Genomic DNA, 27,933 nt, shown 5'->3' on the forward strand with positions numbered 1-27,933 from the left:
ATAGAGTGACTGGACTGCAATATGGACATAGTGTCTAGCATGTGCCATCCTTTTACCTAGCAGGTTGGACTTCTGTCATCCCTGACACTGTGCAGATCCTCCCACTGTTCACTCCCTGCAGCTGCCACAGCTACAGACCTCAGTAAGAAGCCTGCTTTGCTCAGGAACCTGGAAGCTATTTTAAGGCACAAGGTTCTTGCCATGCAAATAAAGGTAGTGTTACACATCTTGTTCTGAAAAATCACCACCATTCAATTAATCAGCCAGTTATTCATCTCACACTGTAATTGTAGCCTGTATGCCACTCACCATCTCTAGGTATGTTGAATGAACTGATCTCATATTTAACAGTTTGCCAACACTATAACCGAATGCAATTATTTTGACAAAGATTTTCCAGCATGGGATTTTACAACACATAGGTTTTTTCCTATGTTCTGAAGTGAGGGGACAACCTTAGTAATTTAAACATCAATGTTTCTCCTCCTGTAGTTTACACCTGGGAAACAGAAGCACAAAGGCAGATTAAGTGGTTTTCCTATGTTCGCCCAGGAGGACAGTTGCCAAACTAAATTAAAATCCAGAACACAATCCACCAGCTCAGCCCCTAGGCCATGTTGCCCACAATGGAGGGTCCTGATGTACATAAACTAGGATGCAAAAGGGAGCACAAAACTGATTTCAGGAGATGCCAAAATGGTCCTCAAGCTCAAGGCTGACAGAGGCAGAGTAACAGGATAAGCTAGCTGAAGAGCAAAATACTGAGACATCAGAAGAGTGAAACAGGCCACTGACTATATGAAGCCACCTCTTTTCTTGGCCAAATGATGCACCAATTAGTGGTTGGTTAATATTTAATACAACATATGTTTTAGCATTAGAGTAATGTGCCAGGACAAAGGGCATCGCTATTTTGATAAGTGATTGAACTTTCAGCATCTTGGAGGAAAGAGAGAGGGAGATTTTTATTTTCAAAGCGAATGAAGGGATTGGCACACACTATTGCCTAAAAATTTAATTTCCTATCTTTTCCAATTATATTAAAGGCAAACCAAATGACTCTTATGTTGGCTGAAAATCTTAGGGTATGAATACTCAATTGAAAGCTTTTGCATTATAGCAGCTTAACAAATTACCACCCATCTGGTAAGCCATCATATCTGGCCCCATGTGTGCTCTTAGGCGTCCTTATATCGTAAGTTAAAGCACATCAGCATCGGTGGGTTGGTCTGTCCCTCAGAGGTGCTAATGCCATTTGTTTGGAAGGGCGACAGCACCCTTTGGCCAGGTGGTAGGAGCACACAGCCATCTGCTGAGCTTCTGAAACATGTGGCAGTAAGGACTGGGAGCTATTGTCAAATCTGCACCTTCTGCAAGACAGATCCTGTGGGGTAAGGAAATGACAGGAGCTGCAGACACAAAGCTTTTCAGGATTTGACCCAGCGATACCTCTGGCAGACATCTGCAGTCTCTTCCACATGTCCAGGGCTGATAAATGACACCAAAGGCACATAATAATGGCCAGCTGTTTGGTTCATTGGACAAGGAGCACTATTCTTACCAATTTGAATAACTTAATTGTTTTGAGAAGGTCTTTAATTTGCAGCTTGTACTTTGAATTAGCCTGTACTGATGGTGCCTGATGAGATCTATTACCCGCATTAATAAGAAGGGGCAGTGCCTCAGTGTTCTTGTAGCATGCACTTTTAGACTAAATAGCAAATATCAGAGTATAGCAGGACAAGAGGAGACGGTGGCATTGAAGACATTGATCTGAGCTACATGTCTCTCCCAGAACTGTGCAATTTTTGCTGTAGACACAATCAAATATGTCAAATGGCTGCTAAAATGTAAATGTTAGCAGTCAAGGTCATCTTCCAAGGGATACCGAACAGCATGCCCCAGGCAGGCCCCATTAGTGGCGGCACTGACAGCGTTCCCATCACCTTGTCCTCCCCCAGCTCTTTGCTCCGTGCTGAGAAATATTCCAGAGGCAAAAGTCTTTTCCATCTGATGCTAAAAAGCTGTTCCCTCCTCCCAGCCGGCCGAGGCTCAAGTTTAATAAAAATCCTCATTAGTTGTCATCTAAATATGCAGGAGGTCCGTGCCAAGTATTGCAGCTGAGTTAGGGAAAGCCAAGGCAGGTTCTAATTAAAGATGGGGCCAGACCAAAACCTTGGGTCACAGGCCTATACCTTGTGGAAATTTGGATCCAAGCTCTGAATGCCACTGATCAGGATGATCTCGTCACTCAAAGCCCTGGGTACTACCTGGCGGTGCAGTTGTAAACCCCTCAAAGAGACCCTTTGATTCAGTCACCCTGTGTAAACGTGGTGGAAATTCTCTGGCTGCTTCACTTTAATTAAGGCATGGGAAGCTTTAATTAATACAACATGACAGTGAAAATACAATCACTAGAATGGCCCCTGTTGTTTGTTCGCATGTTAATTTTGCATTTTGCACGCTTTTTTTTTTTTAACACGCTTGTTTTTTAATTTTGTGCAGTTATGCTTGAAAACCAGTAATGGCAGCGACGAAGTGTTCCACAAGGAGCCCGGGGGAACAGAGTGTTAATAAGCGCTGGGTTTGGCACCTGAGGAACCACGGAGATGCCGAGGGATTATATAAACCAAACAAGGTAGCTGAGTTTTTCTGTTAACATGATCATTAGGGAAGGACTGAAAATCAATGATATCTTATATTTCTGTATTTATGTTTCAGGGTCAACAATGTACTGCGACATGTAGGATCAACAAGACACAGATTTCTCATATTAGTTTCCCATGATTATCACTAGCAAAAGCCAGTTTTTTTAAAAAAAAACAAACCTAAATTCTGCAGCAAAGATAGAGTGTCATATGGCTGTGAGGTCTAGAGCACAAAAGAGAAATCCTGAATCTGAAACTGTGTGGCCCAACGACGCTCACCTTCCCTTGTAACTTAAAATGCAGAGTTGCTCCCTGTTTAAACTTCTGGGTTCCTGGTCTCCTAACGTTAGGAAAGAGCTGAGCTCCCCTCCAGCTGAGCAGAAATGTTGTTTTCATCCTATAGCTTTTACCGTGCATTTGTAATGGCGTGTTCCCCCTGCAGCTTCGTTTTTGTCCGGGAGCATTGGAGATGCTGGTGGCAAAAACTGAAGCCGGAGTTTGAATACATTAGCACATTTCCACCAAGTCCCCAAAACACAGGCTCATGTTAGCACTTTGCTATTGACAGAGAGGCCCCAGCTGGAAGTCAGGTATAAATATGGGCTTTATGGTCATTGGGAACACTGACATTCTCCTGATAATCCATGACTGGAACAGCTCAGCTGTTCTAACAAAATGTAAATATCTACATCTGAATGACACACCTCCCTTTCTGTTAGGGCTACTGGTCTGGAATAGAAATTTCATCTCATCCTAAAGGCTTCAGAGACTAATCAGACCCTTAAAGGATCTCTCCTGAACTCCTTGTGTTCCTCAGGTGACTTGCTTTTACACAGATTTTGCATGGTGGGCGTTGAATGTTAAATGAAATGAGTTCCACTTGTCACATACATGACCCGCTAACTCTGAGGTCAGAATCCTGCCTGAACATTTTCAAGGAGTTCTAGTGAATGTTATTTAGACTAATGGTTTATTGATAGAGAACTTAAAAACTGGGGCATTTTTGCTCTACTTATTCACTTAGGGCTAGAGCTTACAAAATACCTTCTTCCCAAAACATTTTTCTATTGAGCCTAGCTTTGGACATGTTCAAAGTAATTACGTTAAGCTTCATAAAAAATTTTGCAAAATCAATACTTTTCAGATGATTCTGCTTGTCAGCAGCACATAAGAACATAAGAAGCTCTAAGAAATCCATGCTAGACTTAAAAGTTGTTTTTCCAAATGGCATCTGTGTTGCATCGTGAAAAACTAGTCCGAAAACACTTGCAAAGTTCCAATGGCCTTAAAGAGTCAGGATCTTTTATTCTTCCATTAATCACCTGACAACTCATGGTCATAGAACAAAGGACAGGTCATATTCAATGTGGCCTCAGCCAGAGCTGCAGCTCCTGATCTGCCATGTCTGTAGAACCAGACAAGTGTTTGCCTGAAACACCATTACAAGCTCTAGTCAACCACGTTGCATGCAGAGATGTTAGCTACTTGCAGCAAAAAGCATCATGGCTATTGCTAATGGCAATTGTGGGACGTGTATAGCACACCAGAACTCAAACAACCTTTAGCTGAGAGAAGAAATCAGAGCTGGTGAACAAACATTAATATTTCTTTCAGTTGTGTGAGACTCCTGTGAAGATTTACATAATTAATCTTCAGCAACAAAACATTTATAATGCATTTTAATAATCTGGGTGATAGACAGGTCATCTTAATTACCATCTTGCTTCCTGGTTTTTTAAAAGCCATTGTTTCCAAGCTCTTAGCTTAGAAGTGAATAGCTTGTATCAGCTTGAAGACAGCACAGCAAGTTTGCAGATGATTAATGCCTGAGTGCTTGGCACTAACCAAGGATCTGAAACAGGTCCAAGCCCTTGCCCTGCCACTGGCTTCACACGTGACTGGGGGGAGCAAGTGGTTTTGGGCATACTACTGCACTGCTGATATCCTAGTTGCTGATATCCCAGCAACTGATATCTGATACCCCAGTTGCAGGTTCAGTCACCTCCCTCTTCTCCCTCCTACAACTACAAAGTAATTGTGGGGATCTGTTCTGAAATACAGGTGTAAAATTGTGTATGTGGCTTGTAGGTTTTTGTAGGGCTTTTTTTGTTTGTTGGCTGGTTTAGTTGTTTTTTTAAAGATATCTCACTGAAATATTTTTTTGTTGTTATATCCTATTGTGTCACAGTCTGCTGAAGAGATGCTAACTTCTTGTGAGAGGAAGGAAGGGCAGAATGAACAGCTGGAGATGGACTCTTGGTCATCATGAAGAACTTGATTCCAGCCTAACTATTAGGATGACTTTGATCACTCTCCTGTACAAGGTGAGTGTAGAGGAAGGATTTCAAGGACAACAATAAGGTGTTTTTTACATCTCTTTGGGGAGATGCTGTTTGAAACTTGAAGGGGGACCGTGGAGAACATGGTATGAAAGAAAAGGGACTTGTCTGAAATTCAAAGGGGGCAGCAGAGACTAGAATCATGGGCAAACAGGAGACAGAAATCACCTTTTAAGTGCTGAAAAGAAGATGACAGCACAGGGGTAAGCAAGGTCTTTACACAAAAGAGAAAGGGCAGGCAGTGGAGGGATTCACCACGAGAGCTGACATGGGCAGGCGGACAGGCTGTGAAAATGATCTTTGCAGCAGTGCTCTAGAGGAATACTGGCAAGGCAAGATTGTGTTATTGCTGAAGAAAAGGATGCTGCAAGAACTGAGACCCAAGATAATGAGCACCTGGTTGAGGGTTCTATTTGTGTAACTCGATTAGCAAGTCTGGATTTTACTTTTATTTAATAAAAGGTGAGACTTTAAGCTAGGGCCTGGATGTGAGAAGCCAAAGAGAAGCTCACACCCAGACTGTGAGCTTGATGCAAGGTAACGGTGTTATCCAATTGCTCAAGAAAGAATGAGCAGGAAAAGCTGGGCTTTGACAGGAAAAGCTCTGTTGCAGCCTGGCATAACTCGCCAACGTCTCCTAATGAATTGCTAACCAAACAGATATTCTAGTTTGGACAGAAAAAGACCTTTCCGGTGCAGAGAGCAGATCCACCAGTGAGTGGTGTTTGCAGAGTAGAATATCCAAAATTAGAGGATTGCGGGAAAGAGGAGTGCAGATCCGTGGAAGTAAAGAGAAGGAAGAGAAGGAGCAGATCTGGTCATGATGCAGGTGGCTGGAGAGCTGGGAGTGCTGGGGCTTCCTGGGACAGAGGTGTGCCACCACTGCCTGATGCCAGCTGGGCTTGGAGTAAAGCCAAAGAGGCAGGCTGGAACTCAGGATGGTTTCTTAAGATGTGAACCACTGCTTTTGAGGAAGGACCCCAAAAATCAAGGTGAAGTGGACTGTATGGCAGGACAGAAGGTATAGAACAAGCCACGGAAATACCATTTTAAACTTATAATCTATTACAGAGAAGAAAAATCTTGCTCTCTAACTCTCATAACCTGGTATTCTTCACTTTCTAGGTGTGCGTAAGCCAAGCTTCCCATCACGGTGGCTCAAGAAGTCTCTTATCTTGAAATGATCACTAAGAAGACTAGGAGATAAAACCTATCTATAGGAGTGCCCCCTCCCACCGGGCTGTACAACCAGGCCTTTCAAGGGAAAAAAGGGTGGCTGGGCTTCTGCGAGTAAAAGCCTGTTCAGTCTTCTCACCTGAATAACCCTGCAGAGTGCATACTGTCGGAATGCTTGTGTGTCTTTGTATCTTGTGCTATCTTGGCATCTCTGCATCAGCACAAAGTCAAAAGAGCGTATTTTCATCCTATAAGAACTGGTATCCTGGCATCAGGCTGAGCATTGTATAATGCTCTTGGGAAAAGGTTTTACTGCAGTCATTTGAGACTCTGGTGACTGAAGAGGGTGAAAATAAAAGAAGAAATCAAATAGGGATCTTGATAAATAGAATTTCAGATCTTGCATAATATCATTCAATGGCAACAGCAGGTGTTTGACAGTACTGTGAACTTCCTCAGAATGGGATCCTGCCAACATGGCTGTGATTCAGTGCAATGATTCAATGACTGCAGGACGGTATCCTGCCAACCAGCCTTCCAGCAGAAAACTGTTCACCCCACTGCAAGCACTGCCAGTCCATTAGCATTTCAGATTTGGTCTATCTGCCTGTCAGTAGAAGGCGTGCATCCCCTTCAGGTAACGGAAGGAGGGAGGGACAAAAGTTCCCTCTTCTCCCAGGGAATAAAAGGCAAAATTATCAGCTGCAATGCTATCTCTGAGGACGAACATGGGATGTGTTTTCTTTAAAGATGAGAGTTTGAAAAAAAATGGCTTCCTTTTGTTCTCCAGCCCTGCTTTTCCTTCCACCTCCAACCAGAAGCCTTGTTATAATAAGACATGAGGTTCTCATCAGCTTTCACTTATGCCTTCTAAACTGTGCAGAAATACTACCAACATCGTGAGATAAGCAAAGAAACTCAAGGAGCTGCCGTTAGTAGTCCCTCCTTTAGATATTTTTTTCATCTGCTACCCTGCAGCTGGGCAAGAACCAATGCCTTCCCCATTATCCTCCCCAATGCCTGCACACTGAGCCTCCTGTGCTCCTGCAGCACAGACGTGCAGGTATATGCCCGTAGCAGGAACATTCCCAACCACGTGTCTCCTGGAAACACTTGGCATGAGTGCAGAGGAGGACAGGCCTCGATCAGCCATCACCCTCCAGCTATGCAGCCCACTAGCCTGCGGCCGAGCTACGTGAGATGAAACCTCCTTCAAGCAAACACGCGGTTAGGGGTGCGATATGGCGGGAGCAGACGCAATTTAGCTCAGCTGTCCTCTTGCTCCGTTTTTCCATTGTGTAGCAGAAGGAAAACAGAGACTGGAGCTGAGAAGCAATTCACAGCGCTGCTACTGTAATCTTTGTTACAGCACAATGTTCTCATTCTTGCCCGGCTCTTTTAAACCTGCGGTAATATGAATAATGATATACTCCACTTACGGAGACTTTGTTAAATACTTTGCCTTTATCACAGGTGCTGCATAACCTTCTAGGATCAAAAGGGGCTCTTTGAGAGGTGATTAGAGCAGGAGGGAAGGGTTTAGTGGTCTAAGCAGCACATTTGCAATAATTAGGCTCCCTGGAGTGATAGGTTCAAATCCTAGCAGGGTTGACTCAGCCCTTCATCCCTCTAAAGCAGACGAAATTAGTTTTCTGTAGTAGGGTCTTTTGGACAAGAACTTAAAAAATACACAGGCACATGAGTTTCTTCTTTTTACTGCAAGGCTGAATTGTACAAATTTATAAACCAGAGACTCGGGGCATTTCACATAAACATAGCTGTTTGCCCAAACCCTACTTGCCAAAAACCTGTCTTCACCCTTGCAGTGACCGTGCAGCTCTCCTGCTGCCAGCCTCCTTCCCAGAGGGGCTCTTCGGTGGTGAAGCGTGTCGTGTACTGAGGGCTGTGGTTTGGGGTAAAGCAATGCAGCTTGAATGTATCCTGTTACTAAACGTAACCATCAGCCTCTAGTTTTTAGACTACCCTTTAAAAACGAGTATTTTCTACTACACATTGATTTTCCCTCACTTGAGCGTGACTAGCCCAGTCATGAGTCAAAGCAGAGCATGGGCTCACGTAGCATCATAGGCTGAAGGGGAGTTGACTGTGGTTTTTCTTTAAAAAATAACCAAAAAAAGCTTTCCTAGGATGATTCCTGTTCTTGGAGGGGGTGGTGGGGAGTGGTAGTGGAGGGGTGCCTTTTCTGCCTGTCTATTTGGTTAGCTTGGAGGAAGCCAAGCTCATTGTCAGCAGGGAGCAGTTCAAGAGGAGCTCCCAGAGCAAGCCTTTGGGAGCATCCTTGAGGGTAAGGGAATAGAAAATGAAGAAAAGGGCATTTCAACCTTGTATCCTAGGGCTTTCCTTTGCACAGACAAAAATCATGCAACCAAAGAAATGACAGCGAAGAGACAGATCGTGAACAAAACACACCAAAAAGCTTATTTTGGTGGAAACAGAAGAAGGGACAGGGTCGGAGGCCATGGGTAGGGGGCTGGGACAGGGAGCAGTAGGTGGGGAGAGGTGACGAGAGGTTTCTAGGGACCGCGCAGGGAGCAGAAGGGATGAACTGGCGGAGGAAATAAAATTCCCGAAGATGACATAGAAAACAACCATTTGGAAATGGAAAAAAGGTGAGAGAGGAACTGACAGGGACCAAAGACAGACACAGCTAGAAAAAATGTCATCGAGCCTGAAGGAGAGGGAACATTGCATTTATTCCTCTTTGGTTTTGTTTTCCTAGTGGAGGAGGAGCGTAGTGAGGAGGCAGGCTGTGCCTGGCAATGGACTTTCCTGAGTTCTTGTGGAGGGTCCTCTTGCACTTCTCCATGGCCTGGAGATGCAGATACTGTAGACCAAGCCGGCATTTTGTTTGTCCAACCCTAAAGTTGTATACAAAACTCTTCTCCAACAAAGATAACTGTCTTCCCCATGCAGTCAATACTGGGAAAAAGGAGGAGATGCAAGTATGGCTGAATAGCAGTCGAGTACAGCTAGCTAATTGCAGCTTCATGTAAGCTCTTTCATAGCCGTTATCATAACTGTATATATTTCCAGCCCAATTCGTCTGTCTTTTCCGGCCTCCTGTCTTTGCAGCTGCCTCCTCTTCTCCCCTTCCTGATGGCTGCAAATCTCTGCTTATCACCCGTTTTCATGCTGTGTTTTGTCTGCCTCTTTGTGTTCATCCCTGTACCAGCTTCTTGGCTGCATGTGGCAGTTTCTTATTTCCTGGATGTTGTGAGAGACCAGTATGAACTACTTGCGTCAGTTAGCATGTGTGACCTTTTGCCTTATTTTGTTTTTTCGGATGATTTAGTTTTACACATGTTTACACTAAGGACTAGTTTTGCAAACTGAAGTGGTCAATATGAATGTGCAATTGCTATGTGAGGCAGTAAGAATTAAGACAATTATTTATTTATAAAATTTCTTTTTGTATGAATGTATCCATCCACTGCATGAATTTTTCATGCAAGCTCATTTTGAAAAAAACATTCCCTCCTCCCGGGAAGGATTTGAACTCTTTGGGGAATTCCCCCAAATTCTCCTGTTTTTTTTCTTTAATTGAACCCCACCGTGTAAGAAGAGCTCTGTCTACAATATTGATTGCAGAAAAACATGCAGACCTGTCAGTCTCTCTTTTCCCAAGGCAAAACTCTCCTATTGTCCTTTTCTGCCAGGGTATAATCTCAACAAAGACAGACTTCAAACAGTTAAGCTTCTTCCTATTGTATCGGGACTATACGTAGTGCTCCACTTTACATTCACATTTAACAGGTTTCAAGCTTCAGCAATAAACTAGCAACGTTTTTCCTTCATGACAGCTGTTTGACAGCTTTTGAAAATGGATAAAAAATGGAAAATTACCCTACAGAGGAAACATCTCTTCATAACTCAGGCTGAGACATGGCATGAATGGAATAACACACTTATTGCATTCTGGGCACTGAACATAAAATGCATTGCCTCCTTCTATTCCACTTGATTTGATAATCTAGTACAATTTAGGTCCCTAATAAATTAAATTGTTCAGAAACTTGGTTCACTGCCTAAACTCTGTGCAAAGCTGTGCTGTTTAACGATGCCTTTCTTTCTTTCAGTGTCTTATCTTTGGGATAAATAATTCAGCCTAATAAACCCTGTGATCTGGGAGGTTAATTGACACCCACAGTAATTCCCAGCTTGTGCGCAGCACCCATATTTGTCTGTCTTTCACAGAGTCGTGTAGCATCACCTGATCTCCGCGGCTCACCAGTCAGGTTCCCTGCATTGCCAGAAGCCCTAATCATTGCAAACGCCACTTCTGCTCCTGAACAGGCAAGGGCCTGAGGTCCACGCGCTTGTTCTGTTTCCCCCAAGTGGTTATCTGGTTGATTTCTAAGAAAATCCTAGGGCAATTTGGAGTAGACTGCAATAAAAAAAAAAAAAAAAGAAGTGAAAAAAAGTGGAATTAAAAAGATATTATGAAGATCCACAAATATATTATCTGGGGGATTTATTCATAGGTGATGTGTCCAGCTGTACGGCGGGATGAATACGTCCTTATTAATTATTAAATTGCTCAGATGGTCCTCCTCCCCAAAACCTGACATTTATTGAAAAAAAGTAATTGAGAAGGATTTGGCCAGTTCCACTCCCTGTGTTCGAGTGCTGTATAACCGCTATCTCCACCAGCCCGCTCCCTCGGTCTCTCTCTGCTTTCAGGCTAACACACTGTTTATTGGGTATCAATAAAACATAAGAATTACTCCTGGTATAACAATAGCACCTCTTTGCAACCTTCAGCCTGCTTAGCTCCCAGGAATAGCGTGCTAATGAGGGTGCGCGGCGTTTTGGACAGATGCTAGAGTGTTATGCTGGGCTGATAACTGGGTCTCTTGGATCAAACACTGCGCTGGGATGACTCATGCCTTTTGCTAATTTATAAGAGCAGTCTTCCTTGAAATCCCAAGGTAAATACTACCGCCCTGTTCTCTGTGAGTGGCTACAGCCTTGAAGTCAACAAAAGTAATGGGCTCTCTGCGTGGAATAACGAGTCACCGGCATATTCCTTTTTATCCCCCGGATGGAATATTTGAATTTTGGGTTGTTTTGTGTTGTATTTTTTTTCCCAGGGGCTGTAGGAACACGAGGGCCACATGGTCTGAAGAGAACCACAGGACAGGGCACAGAACAACACAAAAAGGCTGAGCCTTGGTTTTGTAAAGAAAGAGGGAGATTGGAGCAGTATCGCAAGCCTGATGGTTTGGATGCAAGTATTTCTCAAACTTAAAATCAGGGCTCATTTTCTGTATGCATTATAGTTTCTTTTACAGGATGGTCACTAGACAGGACAGTGTCCTATTCACACCTGTCAGGAGTGACCTGCTGTGGGAAATGAGGCTTTTAAAAATCAGACAGAGCTCAGTATGTTTCCTTTCCCATTTTGATTGAAGACGCGTTTGCAAGTAAGTGTTTCTAACTTCCTGGCTTGTATTGATTTTTTATATCCCTGTGATTACTCTGTGCAAACAAGGGTGTTCATGCACTGGCATGCCTAGATGAAAAATACCAGATGCCTGATTGTAATTTCTAAAGACAATGGGCAAACCTAAGAGTGAAGACATGGTTCACGTCTTCCCCCACTGACATACAGTGCTTTAACTGAGCACAAAAGCAGGTTCCTGAATTGCCTGAGCGAAGCCACTTTCACAGTCTATTTCAAGCACCTGCCACCTTTGCTTGCAGATCAATGGGTGTTGCTGTCCCCAGTGTGATGTCCCCACCTAAGTCTGGAATACCCTAGGACAGGATGGGATAACTCATCAGTTGTGTCTCTCTCCACTGACTCTAAAGGGAAGGCAAATGACGAGCTCAGATGGTACGCCGGATCTTTAGGTAACTTAAAATAGGTGAGAAGATCCCCTGAACTGGAACCAAACCAGTTGTTTTGTGAGCAGTGAGGTATCAGCAAGGTGGCTGGTGGGAAGCTGAGATGTAAAATTTAAAAGTCCCACATCCCGTTGCTATCATTAAAATCACAAACCATGACAACTCTGTATGTGCTGCCAGTAGTTTTCCAAGGTAAATAGGAATCTCTTTTCACCCATGCCTTGTAAGACAGCCATTTCAGGCATATCCTCTTCCCTCAGACACTCCAGGAACCTCTTTGACCACAAGCTTGACACCAGAGAGTCCCCACTCTTCCACAGCCTGTGTTCAGTGCTTCTGTAGGCAACTTCAGAATTCAGCTTGATTTTAACCTTCTTTTTATCATGTCCTGAGCTGAAGCGGGGCTGGCACCAGCTGGCATCAGCTTAAAGGACTGAAGTAGGTTGGGAAGGACTTGACCCATGGCAAAGGGAAGAAAAACAAAACTGGGGCCCAAAGCAGCCTCAGAACTCCCGCTACTCAACAGCACCTCTGCTGGGTTTGCTCATCTTCTGACAACTAGCCATGTGCTGGAGGACATTTTTCTAGGAACTGGCTGGTCCTGACAAGCTAACTGTCCCAGCGTGTGCTTGGCAATTTAAGGCAGAAGCTCTAAGATCCTGATAACGTCGCTAGGCTGAACAGCTCGCTTCTCACTGTGTGAGTGCAGCCTCGTGCTATGGTAAATCACAGCTACTCAGATGAAGCTGGCTGCACTTTACTGACAGGTATAACAGTTCTTGTCTATACACAGAAAGCAAATGCAATTTGCACAAGAAACAGAAAAAGTATTTCCCTGTGTAAAAGGCCCACCCAATTTAAAGGTATTGTCATGACCAGAACCACACTCGGATGATTATTGCCACGTAGAAGCGTTTTCTGAGGGGTAATATTATGACTCTGTCTTTAGGAAAGAGTTGCTAAACCTTCCGCTTTGGGAAACCCTTTCTGCCACATGCAACTACAAACTGCCCTCTTATACTTACCACCCCTTTTGCTCTACAAACTGCCCTCTTATACTTACCACCCCTTTTGCTCATTCTCTCCAAAAATGCCCGACAACCAACACCTCAGCAAAGAAGACCCCTGCTCAGACAGCATTTTGAAACAGTGACAGAGGATTTCACTACCCATGTTGATCTTACATGGATGGTGTCCTGGTGTTAGAGAAAGACAGTGTGTTGTGTAAAAGTGCAGAGCGAGGTAACAGGCAGCAGTGCATATTCTCATGTTACATATCTATCTATCTATCTATCTGACACGTTTGTATGTCAAAGCTGCCATGACTTTGAAAATCAGTATATTATTCCCTTTGAAAGCGCATTTGCCTGTCATCAGGGTGTATGTACTGATCAAGATTTCAAACTCACCAGAGGTCTTGCAATTCCCACTAGCGATGAATGGGATGAGTCCGAATGTGCTTTGAAAAATCTGAACCCTTTTTTTGGATGTGCTGTTTGCACACAATCCTCCCTGAAGCTCATACGGACTTGTGAATGCTCATCTTCTCTGAAACTCAACCTTGTACACACAGACAGGAAAACACCATTAATATTAGGTTTTTTCTTCCCAATATGTTAGATGCTTCTGAAGGAGCCTCTTGCAAACCTGAAAAAGGCAGAGGTTTTTTCAAGAATTTATAGTAGGTTTCTTAGAATTTATGATGAATATGCAAACAGACAGTTAAAGAGGAAAAAAAATTCAGCTGGTAACTGTTTTCCAGGCATTCAAACTCATCCTATTATTTTATGTGTAGACAAGCTGGTGGGAATCCAGCAAAGGACCATGATGATGGTCAGGGGCTGGAGCACACGATGTGCAAGGAGAGGCTGACAGAGCAGGTTTGCTTAGCCAGTGTTTAGAAGAGAAAGAGCAGGGAGACCTTACCACAGTGAGGGCAATTATGATGGGATTAAAGGAAAAGTATTTTCTTGATGAGGATGGCAAAGCCCTGGAGCAGGCTGCCCAGAGAATCTCTCAAATCCCCATCCTTGGAGATGCACCTAAAATTTGGGTCAGAAATCTGTCCCAACCACACAAAGGCCCTGAGTAACCTGCTCTAACTTTGAAATTGACCTGTCAGGGGTTCAGACCAGGAGGATATTCAAAGGTCCCTTCCAACCTACAACACCCTGCGATTCCATAAATGGCCTGACCTTACTCAGCTAACTAGTCCTTTGCTAAGAAAAAAGTAGGATTTCCAGAAATGCCCAAATGCAGACCAAAGAGCCAAAGGCCACTGGACCAGCTTGGGAAAAGGCGTTTCGGCTGCAGGAGGCAGCATATGTCAAAAAGCAGGGTACCTGTGTGAGAAATGGGTGAACCAAATGGTAAAATGAGAGTCTGCACTGGAACGGGGAAGAAAACAATGCGGGAAGGGAGCGGGGCCGATACACTGGTACATATGGCATGTAGATGTGGTGCTGAGGGACATGGTTTAGTGGTGGACTTGGCAGTGCTGGGTTAACATTTGGACTTGATGGTCTTAAAGGTCTTTTCCAACCTAAATGATTCTATGATTCTATGGCTGTACTTACTCGGGGCTTGCTTTGAAAAGAAATCTGTTCCCAAAGAAAACAATGAGGTTTTTATGTCTTGAGTGACTGAAGCCTTGATGCTGTTCCACAGCATGAGAGCAACATCATTCCTCAGAAGCCATCAGCAGTCCCAAGTGGCTGTTTCTGCTTTTGTAGCGAGAGAGAAAATGGTAAGTGAGAGAAAGAGAAAATGAAGTGCCTTTGACAAGAAAACAATGTGCCAGAAGCAACTCCTTTAAATACAGAAAAGCAAGAGGACAGAACTCCATTCATTCCCCAGATTTTTTGTGGGTTTTTTGCCCATCTAATATTTTACCTTCAATTTATTTCTTTCTCCTCTTGAAATATTGTGCTGTACAGTGAGAAATCATAGAACTGTAGAGGTTAGAGATGCAAGAAGCCTATTAGATCATCTGCTACACCACTCTTTGCCAGCAGAGAATTGCTCCCTAAGGTACATTTTCTAGTGTTTTGTCCAGCCTTGTTGTAAAAAGCCGGAGTGACCAGGCTTCCACCAGGTCCCCCGGCACTTTTCTACAGCTGGATACATCTTGAAAGATTTTCCTGCTAGTCAGCCTGTGGTTTTACGTTGCTAATTTCACCCCATTTGGCACTTCTGCATCTATGTAGCAGTCTAAATTGGTTCCTCCCCTTTGGCGTTCTTATCTTCTGACTCTGTATCTGCTTAGCATGGAGTCATAGAAAAACAGGGCTGAAAGGACCTTTACAGTTCATACACACAGAGCTTTTAAATCTGCTTTTTAAGATAGCCACTCTAGATTCCTGGTAATTTTTATTGTTTTTCACTCTTCTTGTTCCAATTTGTCCGTGCACAGCAACTCCCCCGAGTGTATTATTCCGGATACATTTGCATTAAAATGGTGTAGCAAATAGGTCTCTATTGCCTTTGATTCAAATATCAAGGGAACTGTACCCTAAAATTGCATCAGCATTTTTGCAGCTACGTTCAATTGGCCACCCACTCGCATTGCGAAGTGTTTCAGTATTCCTGCTAGCAGTTCACCATTGACTACAAGTGTTTTGGAGGATTTTGCCTCAGGTATGTTTTCATGCTTACAAGTGGGAACTTGCTATTTTCTCTAGTAATGTCCCCAGTCTCAATAGTTCACTTTGTGTTATTTCCCTGTCCTGACTTACCTTTCAGATCCTCCTAAGCCAGGGTCATCGGTGAGAGTTCTTTGTGTGCAGCTCACATTCCCTGTAGGTTATTAATAAGGACACTAAATCACAACGTTCCTGACACCAACAATGCTTTTTTTTTACTAGATGACTCTTTTGTGTTGCCTAATGCTTTCTCCCTTCCTTATCTCCCTTCCTTACACATCTCTTGCTTTCCAGTTCAGATTCTCCTTTCTCCTGGGAACATTATGTTGCCCTTTGGACCTATTTTTTATTTTACCCATTATGTTTTCTTCGGAGGATTTTTTTGTGGACTTTCATGTTTTCTGGGCATATTTACAGCTGTATTTTAGTAAGATAGGATTAGAAGCAATCTTCTGGATCAGTGAATCCAGATCTCTATTATTTCAAACAGCTGTGCCATGAAGTCCTTTTAAAATATTAATTGAGCTCCAGTTTGATGAAACTGTAAAATCAATTAAGTTTTCTGCTCCTGCTTTTTCTACAAGAAGGCCATTCTTGAGCTATCCTGCTTGGATGGTTAAAATCCTTCTTCAGATTTCCAGTCTGAATTTGCTCATGGCCAGTTTTTTTACCACTTGTCCAGGCGCCAATGTAGTCCTTGAGCTTCGTTAGCTCTTTTTCCTCTCAGTTGCTTCCCCTTTTCCTCCTTCAGCATATTTATGGATGGCAATCAGATCCCGTCTCAGCGCTTGCTTTCTGAGGTTACACATGCCAAACTCTTCCATAAGCTGGCTGATAAAGGGCAACATAAAAACAGCTGGATTAGCTTTTAGCAAGCTGTCCCAGGCATGGGGTTTTGCATGGGCTGATTTATGCTGCTTCCTTGCAGGATAGTCTTTTAAGGAAAACATTATATTTTCATAACTGTAAGTACCTGATTTTATGGTTCACTGCAGCATAAACATAACTTCTCTTAGGCTTCGCTTGCATAGTTGTTCCCATTCCCTGCATCATCCTAACAGCCCTTCCTTTGCCTGGTATAATTTTTGCTGCTTTCTGGAACATGAATGATTACAGCTGCATGCAAAAGTCCCAATGAAGTCTCTATAACGGAGTTTGTACTGTGCTATTAATGCTTTCATGTATCAAATGGAAATAGCTCAGTTGGCCTATCCTACCTGTGGTAATGTCACAGTTATAGTTAAATGAGTCCACCCAGCTCTTTCTTCTCTGTCATCTGCAATTAGCAAACTTAAACTTACAGCTGTGTGGTTTTTTTGAAGTGCATAAACACACATTTTGCACTGTTGCGCTTCTTCCTGTTTCTGTTCCTCTAGCCCATGAGTTAACACAGCCCTTCAGTCAACCCACTCCTTTGGAAGGCTGCCCTGGTCCTCGTTCCTGGGATGATGTCTCGTGACTTCTAATATTCCCTCCTGTTGCTCTTGACTTACTGAATTTCTTGTCTTCCCCAGTGTTTGTATTATGCTGGAGTTCAATGACTTTGTATAGCTCCAGTTCGTGATCATCTCAAAATCAGAAAGCTTCTTTTACTACAGATTCCAGACTTTCTTTGTGGCTGTCAGTTCACGGGTCATAAGCAACAGTATCTGGGTCTACTTAGTAAAGGGCAAGTTCTTGGGTTTGTGCACACATTTTTTTGAATTCTCCTTTAACTTTTTTCCTCCTAAAGCCTCTGCTCACCCTATCTGCGCAGCTATCATGTCAGAGCCTGGTAGTGTAATGTGACAGTGTCACTTCCCTATCATACCATAGGCTCGAATAGCGTTATGACCCTATTACAGAATAGTACAATCTCCTATAGAATACATGTGGGTTTTAAATGTATTGTTTGATTCTCTGATACAACCAGATATTTTTCGTCCTTCCCCTATATTTTGCAGCTTTTAGTGCTGTTTTTAAAAGGTCTGTCTGTAAAAAAAAATTCTTTTGTAAGCAATATAAAATTTCATTCACAAAAAGGTTCTGTTTTCCCTTTAAAGTATGTCATTAAGCCAGTTACATTACTTATTTGATAAACTTGGTTGTACAACAAGGAAAATGTCAATATTGATAAATACTTAATAATTTGTACCCCTTTTAGTAGCTCTCCATGAGGGCAGGACAGAGGAATGCTAGTGGTACCATTTTCTATTATATAAGCATGGCAATTTTGGCACATTTCAGTCTGAACACCAAAAGCAGCTCTGATAGCAGACTATCCTGTTTTGACATTTTTTGGAATTAAAGACCAGGGGTTTTTTTTGTTGTTTTGAAAGCATTGTCTTCCTTGGAATTGTTTTTTTTTTATTATTCTATTTTATATTGTAACAACATTTCTGAGAGATAAAATCAAAATGAAATATCAATGCTGAAATGTATTTTGAGCAACCTAAAATGAATCTTCAAAAAGTTTTCTTGGAACATTTTGAAGCATAAGGGTTTCGTGCCTAACCAAGGTAAAAACTGACATCGAGACCTTGAAAATTTACATTAAACACAATTTCTATTCTGTGCACAGCTTCAATCTCAACACAAAAATGCTCGACAATGCAGCACAACCCAACACAGCTAGTCCTGGTGTGGTTTCTTACTGAAGACTTCAAGAACTAGAAATTAATGGAGATTTTTCAGCCTGTCTGTCTAGGCAGGTGCAGTTTTCTGCCCTAGGATTAATATAGATTATGCAGCCACACACACCATTCTGAGGGTGGTTTTCTGCAGAGCTGAGATGTTTCTTTTCCGAAGATGAGCTGTCAACATGTTTATCTGTAATAGCCTCAGTAACAAGCCCAGGAAGAGGAATGAGTAAAACTGGTCTGATGTCAGGAATACGTGTTGTACAGCCTAATTCCAGGCTGCAGTTCAAACCCCCTTTTTTTTGCAAGGTTGCCTTTGTCTTCATTTTCACCTATAGCTCATCAACTCATGCATTAGCTTCTAGAAATCAAACTTTCAAATTCCCAGCCCCCAAGTGTTTCCATGGAGGAAACTATTTGCTGAAGGCCTTGATGATAGAAAGAAATCTAAAGCACAACTGATGCAAGAGGTCATTTAAAGGGTTTTCAAATGCTGTTGTGGCACATAACAAAATTAGGAAGGTTTCAAAACAGAAAACAAATATAATGGGGCTTAAGTAGCCACTTCTTTTGAGTTCCCACCTGTTCTTTCCCTGGAAAACAGGAGAGACAGTTTAAGTACATACAAACACATAACTCTCTTTTAAATAAAAGCTGCGAGGAAAAGCTTTTCAAGTGTCTTTATTCCCTGTTCTCTTCTCTTTTACTATTTTTGCCTCTCTTATATGTGCCCTCTTGTGTCACAAAAAAGAGCTTCTGGTCCCTTCATCTTTTATTCTATTTCACATTGACTTAAAGTTACAATGGACTAATTTGATCATTCTCGTTTAACAGTGACATTTTTAAAGATTAAAACCCTAGTATTATTGTTACTAGGATTCTGTAACATCAGAACATATTCTTCCCTCTGTACATTGGGGTGTCCACCCTTACCACCAGGTCAGCCATGAGCTGGAGGCATCATGTTGTCTCACCATTCTCCTCCTGGGTGGTCAGTGCCCACCACTGTGGTCAAGGGCAAACCAAGGCAAATCCCATCATCTTGCTCTGCCTCTGTTTCCCCTTCTGCCCTTTCTCTTCTTTATGCTGCAGCCCCGTTGCAGTAGGGAGCATCTTGTATGGTTTTTTGCATTTTGCCTGGCCTCGGCGGCTCTGACCTCAGCTGGGCTCATGAGCCTCTAGCTGGCTAGATGTTCCCAGCTCCTCAAATACTTTTTTGTCTCTTGATAACTGAAGAAAAAGAAGAGGGAAAGGAACTGGCTGAAATCTGAGCTTTGCCTTTCCCCCCCTCCTCCCTGCTGGATAGATATCCCTTTTGGACAGAGGCGGACTCTGAGTAATGGGGACCATAGTTCAGATGATTTGTAAATGTCTTGCAGTGACAAGTTTGACTTATATCTCAAGTTTCTCTTGTTCTTCCACTCATCCAGCTGCACTATGCCTGGAGACTATCACAGCCTCCTCGGCCTGTCTTGCAGCACCAAAAGCAGCCCACGCAGATTGGGCTGCGCAGCCACCCGCTGGTCTGGAATAAGGTCTTCAACACTTGCCTGACTCAGGTCACTGCACAAAAACATGCCAGCCTGCCAGGCTCATTTGTTATTTAGGAAATGACCTGCCACGGTTTCTGCACTGCTAATTGGCCATGATCCATTTCCTGGTTTATGCATTCATCTCCTGCTTCTGCTGCCTGATCCAAGAGATGCCAAGTACATCATTCAGTGCATGGTGCTTTGAACTCGGACTTAATGTGTAGGGTATTAGACAGAGATTTTGATTAGATTAGAGATCAGGATCTGTTTGTGATAATCTCTGCAATCATTCTCAGCAAATCATCTTACTGCCTGCAGTGACTACATCTTTGGAGTGAAATGCGGGAAGAAAATATATACGACTTAAGGCAATAGAGTTACATCGGAGATGGCTTTGGCCCAAGGACTTATGCAAACCAGATTTGTAGTGTTGCAAATTTGTATTTTTCCTTTCTGTTTCAAAGAAAAGAGCAACAACAGTTGATAACTGCTGTGAAGCTGCAAGCCTGAAACATGTCTTTAACAATGTTGATCCAAGCCTGTTGGACCTGTGGACAATTTTTGCAATCAAAAGCTTATGAAATGCATTGGAGTGGGCTGAATACTTTAAGTCCAACATAGGAAAATCCCTACTAAAATCAATGGGAGTTTTCTATACATTAGGTTTATAGGATTGATTAGTGTTTGCTGTTCATCTGTGCTGTGCTTTAGCTTAAGAAGAAAAGTTTCACTGCTACAATTACTACTACAATGTCCCATTCTTCAGTGCTATTCTTCATCCCTAAAGACCCTCACTGATGGGCTCCTCTTCTTTTCCTGCTTCTCTTCTTTACCTGTATGAGGTCACTGTGGTGGCTGGATGATGGCATGCTGTGTGTACGACTGAGAGAGGCTGGGACTCAGCAGTGTAGCTGCAAAGCCTGGCTGGGCTACTGTGGCTGCGCAAGTAGGAAGCTGTGGATGTGCCTGAGCTCGGCCAGTACAGCACACGGCTCTACCATCAGCCCCGTGGCCAGACTTGCCGCTTCATGGTCAACTTCTAGTGACAACACAGGCTTCCCAGACACAAACTGCTGTCCCTAATTTTCAAAGCAAGTCTGGGTCTGACTTAAGGTTTACTCTCAGGTGAAAGTAGAAATGCTTGGACATTTTGTCCTGTACTTGCTTCACCCATTCAATCACATGGAAATTACTACTCTGATATTTGTACAGCTGGTCCAGAAGCCAAACACAGCATTAACTCACTCTATTGCTAAAATACAGATAGCACCCTCATAAGTCAAACTAACAGCCTATTGTCCCCTCCAGGCCCATCATTTCTCCGGTCTAGCACGAAAAAATGAACAAGAGGGTAAATGATACTCTCATGGGGAAAGCAACTACCCTTTGCATGAGTGGTTTTTAGACCTGATCGTGTGTACTTGACATATTAATTTTCTTAAACTGTATGTGTTCATGGATCGCACCTCTATGGTGTATATGTATATGTTGGACTCAGTTCTGCCTTATCATTGCCATGGTTACCTTATCATCATTATAGTATGTATGTGTTGCTATAATACTATTGTGGATGTCTTACCAAATTCCCTAAAGCATAATGATCCAAGATCTTACTCTGTACACATGCCAGACTACTAAGCATTGATACCTTTTATGATCTGTTTCTCAGCTATAACAAAGTTGGCTTGCACGTCTCTGCTGACATAAAGCTGTTTGCCCTTTCTGTGTAGACAGCAAATTAGTCCATGTATCATCTTCACCATAAGTCTATTCCTTAAGTCAAATGCAAAAAGCATTCCTACTTAACTGGGCTTCTCAGCAACCTGATTTGTCTTTATTTGCATTGCTACATTGCTAAAAATCATGAGATTGTTGATATCTGCAGCAGGGAAGACATGTCAGCCTCTGAAATGAGGCTATCATGATTTGCAAATACAGAGATCATTATAGCAGGGCAGGGCACATCTCAAAGCCCAAGGACAGACCAAAAAAACGAGGTTGGGATGAAGAAATCTTTGCTGGGAGTATCAGGCTACAGGGCCACAAAATAACCAGAGGGATGGAATACCTCTCCTACGAAGAAAGGTTGAGAGAGTTGGGGTTGTTCAGCCTGGAGAAGAGAAGGCTCCAGGGAGACCTTGTTGCAGCCTGTCAGTGCATAAAGGGGCCTTATAAGAAAGACGGGGCCAAACATTTTTGCAGATTCTGTTGTGATAGGACAAGGAATAACGGTTTTTAAACTAAAGGGGAGTAGATTCAGACTAGATATAAGGAATAAATTTTTTATAATCAGGGTGGTGAAACACTAGCACACTGGGAAATCTCAGTTTCTCAGAGAGGCGGTAGGTGTCCCATCCCTGGAAACATTCAAGGTCAGGTTGGACGGGGCTCTGAGCAACCTGATCTAGTTGAAGATGTCCCTGCTCATTGCAGGGGAATTGGACTAGATGATCTTTAAAGTTCCCATCCAACCCAAACGACTCCGTGATTCTGTGACAGTCTTTCAGAATAGAGTGGGAAAGCCCAGATGTTAACATCTGGTTTTAATGCAAACTCTCTATTACCCTCCAACGGACAGACAAATGCAGAACTCTTATCCTAAAGAGGAACCGTAACTCAGCTCAGCCTTAACTACCAGATTTCCCATCCCATTTATCCTTATTATAACAACAGTTCCTTACTACATTCACAAGAAGAGGCTTTGAATATGTTGTGATAATGAACATCATTATGAGGTTAGAGTACAGTGGTGTGAAGAAAGTGATTCATCACTGGAAAAAAACCCACAAATTTCTTGGATGATACATTGCCTGGAGGCACGATTCTGGGTTTATAAACAAGAGGTTATATATTGTTCCACAGTTATAATCTAATATTATCAAACTAGAGAATACCAAATGCACTTAAGATTTTTAGAATAATTCCCATGATAAGAAGAGTGAAATCTTAAATAAATACAGGTTAGTAGCAGAACCTCTAATAAAAGAGGACATGGTAGTACTAACTGTAGCAGTGAAAGTTTTCTTCTTAAGTTGAAGATGACTGGCAATTTGTAGGTAACTACAAGCGGGCTAACTGGCCATGTTTTTAATTGGAAATAGAAACTAGGACACAAGGTCATCATGATACAGCAAATACAGAGATCATGATAGTTTTTAGATAAAGCCAAAGTAAGGTAACACTTCTCTCCTCATGTGTTCAAATTACACAGCACTACCCAGAACTGACCATGATCCCATCCTCCCGCTATACCTGCAGTTATGGTGCATGGAAAGAATTACTATTATGTGGCAAAATAGTTATTAGAACTTTATGGATATTCCTCTATCGTCTGCTGGCTTCCAGGAGATTTTGTCTGAGTGTTTGTTACAGCCATTGCAGCTTTGGGATGCCCTAAAGATGCTGGTTTGCTGGGAAGGCCCAGCTGAATGCCTTGCTAACCTAGCGACATCTTAGCATTGGAAGCAGGTCATCATCAGGGCGATGCAGAGGCAGGTTGGGTTCTCAATGCCAGCCAGGTTCTTCTGGGCAAGCTGGGGCAGCAGTGGGGGCTGAGTGCGGAGGGGTAGATCTCCCACAAGAGAAAAAAACCCTCCAGCTCTAAAAAAATTGAGTTCCTCAGGTGACAGCCATTTTTCTTTCTTTACCATCCATCTGGGATGTGAGGATTGTGTTCTTTATGGCAAACAACTTTCAAGGGTCCATGCTGTCTGGAAAACTGCATTGAAGTTCAAGCCTGTAGCACAAGCTGGATTCCCCATCAGGTGAGACGTTTTCCTCTCTCCGGGCATCACTGGAGTGAGTCCAGAAAAAGGACACAAAGATGATTGCCAGACTCACTTACCTCCGTCAACCTGATGGCAATGTTCTCTCTAAGGCAGCTCAGGATGCTTTTGGCTTTTTTTGCCACAAAGGCACACTGCTGCCTGATGCTCAGTTTGATGTCTACCAGGACCTATAGGTTCTTCTAGCAAAGCTCCTTTCCAGCTGATCAGCCACTGATCACCCCCCAGCATGTATTGGTGCCTGGAGTTCTTCATCCCCAGGGGCAGGACTTTGCTTTTCCTCTTGTTGAACTTCATGACCTGTCATGAACTTCTTCATGAACTGTCAGCCCATTTCTCCAGGATGTGCACTTTTCTCTGAGTGTCATCACAGCCCTGGGGTGTATCAGCCACTCCTCCTAGTTTTGTATTGTCTGTGAACTTGCCAAGGGTGCATAATCTTTGCCATGATCTAGGTCATTAATGAAGAAGTACTGGTCCCAGGACCACCCCATGGGGTACACCGCTAGTCACTTGCCTACAACTGGCCTGGTCAATCAGCCACTTTTCAAGCCACCTCGCTGAACTGACGGGGTTTGTAATTCTTGCTGGTCCCAAGGAGCTGCCTGACAGCGCCTCTGAGCCCGATCCTGCTGTGCAAGTCCCCCTCCTCTTCCAGCCAGGTCCAGGCAGCCGTGAGAGAGACTGGTGATTAACATGCAGCCTGTCCTGGATGGTTTGGAAAATATAGTTTGTAACCTGAATTGAAGAGCTCTGGCAAATCCCACAACATAATAACTGAGTTAAATGCAAATTACTTCATCATTTATGAAGTTTCAAAAATGCAAGTGCTCTTATAAACTAATTGAAGTGGAAATAAACTGTTTTTCCATGGGTGCTATTGAGCATTACTGCGTACTGAGCTTCATTTGCGTAATGACTTACGTATGATTACCCCGACCCTGCACACGTAGGGAAGCTTTATGAGCCCTGAGATCAGCTCTGGATGTCGGCTGGGTGCTCTCCTTTTCCAGACACCCTTGGGATGCCCAGCTGGCAGGAAAGGGCTGTAGCCCCCAGCAGCACAAGGCTGCAGAGGAGAGGCAGGTTTCTCAGACCCTCAGGGATGGTCTAGCAGAGAGATGCGGAGATCCTACACAACCAAACTCTTCCCAGTCTATAGTAAAAGGCCAACTGCCCCGTGCCACAAAGTCACTCACACGTTTATTACACTCAAGTTTATTACCGTGGAATGCTACGGGATAGCTCGGTATGGTAGATATGAGCTCACTTGAGAAAAGTGACCTTAAAACGTGAAGTGCTGGGACTGGTTCTTATCTCTGCACCTTTTCCAATCAATAATATCAGGGAGGCACGGGAGGCCATCTCAGAACGGCAGTGTGCAGCATCAGCATCAATAAGGAGCAAGTTAATTTGAGGTTCACAAACATTTAAATGCATCGGTGCTTTTGCCTTGGAACTTGCTTTTTAATCACTTTTGCCTTCATAAAATTATACATGGTGCTTCCTTGGGTTATCTCCACTTGGTCCTTCCAGAAGTATGGGAACATATTTCATAGAAAGGAAGGAAAGGATGTAAATTTACCTAAAATGCTGCATAGAATCTAGAATTACGGTCTTCCTTTTGCAAAAAAAAAAAAAGTATGGTACTTATCTCTATGCTCATCTCTATTAAAAGATACAAAGAGAAAAATCATTTTGCAGAGTCAGGTTTCATTTTAAAGAACAGGTTTTCAGGCAAGAATAGTTTTTGCATCAGCCATGGCCCATGTGCACTGGTCCCAGTGTGCCTGTACCACTGGAGTCCTGCGGCCTCACTCATGGCTGCAGCCCCTTGAGCTGGCCCCAGCCGTGCCTGTGGTTGCCGCATGCAGCAGCTCAGCGTGGCATGCTGGGGCTGCCCTCTGTGCGGGTCTTACTTGGTTATTAAAAATGAAGGTAGCTCTATTTTGCTGTGGTTTAAACAAAGCAGCGACCCCGAATTTTCTGGCAAATCCCCAGTTGCGGTCTTCTGTGGGAAAAATTCTGGGTCCTTCTTGTATTCATTAAAAGCAAAAGAGGAAAAAAGTTAGCACCTGGGATAATAGCATTTGTCAGTTCCATTTACAGGTTGCTTAGCTCAGCTGAATTAATGTCTGCCAAATGGGCAAACCTGAAAGATCCTTTTTCCCTCACCTCCTTTAAAAATCCTGTGTTGTTAGGCATACTTAAAAATCACAGGTAGAAAAGATCACTTCGGCTCTCCACTTTGACCCCTTACCTTTACAGAATTCCTTATTATATCATTCCCACTGTTATCTTATCTAGCATGGTCTTACATATCCAGAGTTTTTGATTCAGACAAATGGTGGTCTATCTACCTGATTGTCTAATTATCCTTATTAACTTGTTCTTGAATTTGACTTTCCAATTTTAGCTTTCACTTTTCTAACTTCTAATGAATGTCGTTCCTAAAACTATAGATGAAATACAGAAACTTTTGACAAAGAAACATAATAGCCAGAGGGAGGGGGGGGAAATGTGTAGGGCAACTTCTGTCCTTCTTGGTTAAGCAGGACTTCCACTGACATCCTGAAACAGATGAGGTGCTGATAAAAACAGTCATGATTGACTGCTGTGCTATCCGTCTGCATTCTAGACTTTTAAATGAATATGAAAGCTTGCCAGTCACCTAATCTTTTTCAAAGGAATGGCCAAGAGAGAAAAGAATTATGCTATGCAGTTTTGAGGCTAATGGCCTACAGTAAATGTAATCCTGCTCAAGCACAGCACAATGCCCGTGTCATTGTATGGGGCATTTATATTACCCGGTGTTGCCTATCCAAAAGCCTTAACTAGTACTTTACATTCCTGGGAGTGAGGTATGGAAGATGGGTGGGGATGGACCAGCCGCTGGAGGTACCCATTGCTGCCCGGTAGCAATAGAAGGAGCCCAAGTTAACTAGGTTAGAACAGGCACTTTTCTTTTCAGTGGCTAAATCTGGGAGAAATGAACTCCAGTGTTAATTTAATTTTTGATTTAATTTAATTTTTGATTTTGATTTTTTGATTTAAAAAAAAAAGTAAGATCACGGTTGTTTGCTAGTGATAGAAGCACCCAAGATTTTGAGGTGCTCCTAAATCAGTGCTTGAGATCAGTAATATTTTGCAGCAATCATGCTCAGGAGCTGAACATGTAGGTGAGGAGTAGGAGGATCCTGTACCACCTTCTAGTGTCAGAGATTGTAGGTTGTTTGGTTGGACTCGATGATCTTAAAGGTCCTTTCCAACCATGAAGATTCTATGATTCTATGATCAAGGTCTTCTCCCACACGGACATGTTGTCCTTGAGCTGTGAGTGAGGCTGATGAGAATTTGATGATCTCCAAGCTGCTTGGGCTGATCTACACCTGTGTCTTACCCATCTCCCAGATTGTTTCACTCACTTTTTACATGGTGCTGAGCTTCTGGCATCCTGTGCCAAGTCTCCTTCACTTCACATTGAGTCGATGGGGAATAAGGATGCAAGGGTCAGACACTTCTTTCTTTATCCTCTGCAGGCCTAATCCAGAGCTGACTGATATCAGCAGGGGGGTTCAGAGTAACTTTAGCAGACCTTGATTCAGGAACAAGATTGTCTGATTCTGCTGAAGGCCAGGGGAAGAGTGCATTTGTGTGGGATGCGTATCTGTGACACCAAAAGAATAAGTCCCATTATCTGTCCTCTTGGACTTCAAGGAGATGGTTTGTATTCCAGCAAAATGCTAAATTCTCCAAGTAAGAAAAACATTGGCACCAGATCTTTGCCTCTAAAAGCATTTCTAAAAGGATTCCTTTTAAAAACAGAGAACCATTATTCTCTGACCTCTTATTTTGAAGAAAGTACACAAGGTAGATTAAAGTGGTGTTATTGCTTGATCAAACAATGCACTTGAATGTTTGTTGGGAAAAAGACTTTTCAAAATACCAAAAAGTATCCTTTCATAATGCAGTGTCAGACCTTTTGATGAATTACAGTATGTCACCCAAGTGATTCCTCTTGCTCAAACAGCAAAAATGTGTTTGCATACATTGTGTAGGCTTAATATTTCTCCTTAATATAGCTGTATGGGGGAAAAAACCCACCCAAAAAAACACCTCCAAAATGAAACAAAACAAGCAAAGAATAAACATTTGTACTGCCTGCAAGGGCAATTAAGACCACATTTATTTAGTGCAATTCCATCCAGATTCCCACAAATAAAAGGTAAATTGGTTTTGGAATAAAAGTTGTTTGTGCTTATGAAAACAAAACATGCCTGTGTATGTCTCAGAAGACTAGAAAGCCAGAGAGCAGAAAATGTACAG

The 27,933-nt window shown here is 42.9% G+C and overlaps 1 long non-coding RNA gene across 8 annotated transcripts in view; it reads right to left on the minus strand.

Moving 5' to 3' along the window:
- The window catches only part of LOC141741167 (uncharacterized), a 124,363-nt gene that overhangs the window by 78,782 nt on the left and 17,648 nt on the right, over positions 1–27,933 (minus strand). For 2 of the 8 annotated variants that reach the window (XR_012586303.1, XR_012586304.1), the window contains exons 2-4: positions 14,608–14,754; positions 13,441–13,591; positions 10,413–10,568 (exon numbers count right to left, since the gene is read on the minus strand). The exons of 1 other annotated variant lie outside the window; for it this stretch is intronic. This is a non-coding gene — a long non-coding RNA (uncharacterized LOC141741167). Of the gene's footprint in view, positions 1–8,858; positions 10,569–13,440; positions 13,679–14,607; positions 14,755–15,765; positions 15,827–27,933 lie in introns of those variants that run through there. 5 more of the 8 variants (XR_012586300.1, XR_012586298.1, XR_012586297.1 and 2 more) reach the window with 5 other exon arrangements.

The sequence above is a fragment of the Larus michahellis genome, chromosome 3, assembly GCF_964199755.1.
Source record: "Larus michahellis chromosome 3, bLarMic1.1, whole genome shotgun sequence".
NCBI classification, from domain to species: Eukaryota; Metazoa; Chordata; class Aves; order Charadriiformes; family Laridae; genus Larus; species Larus michahellis.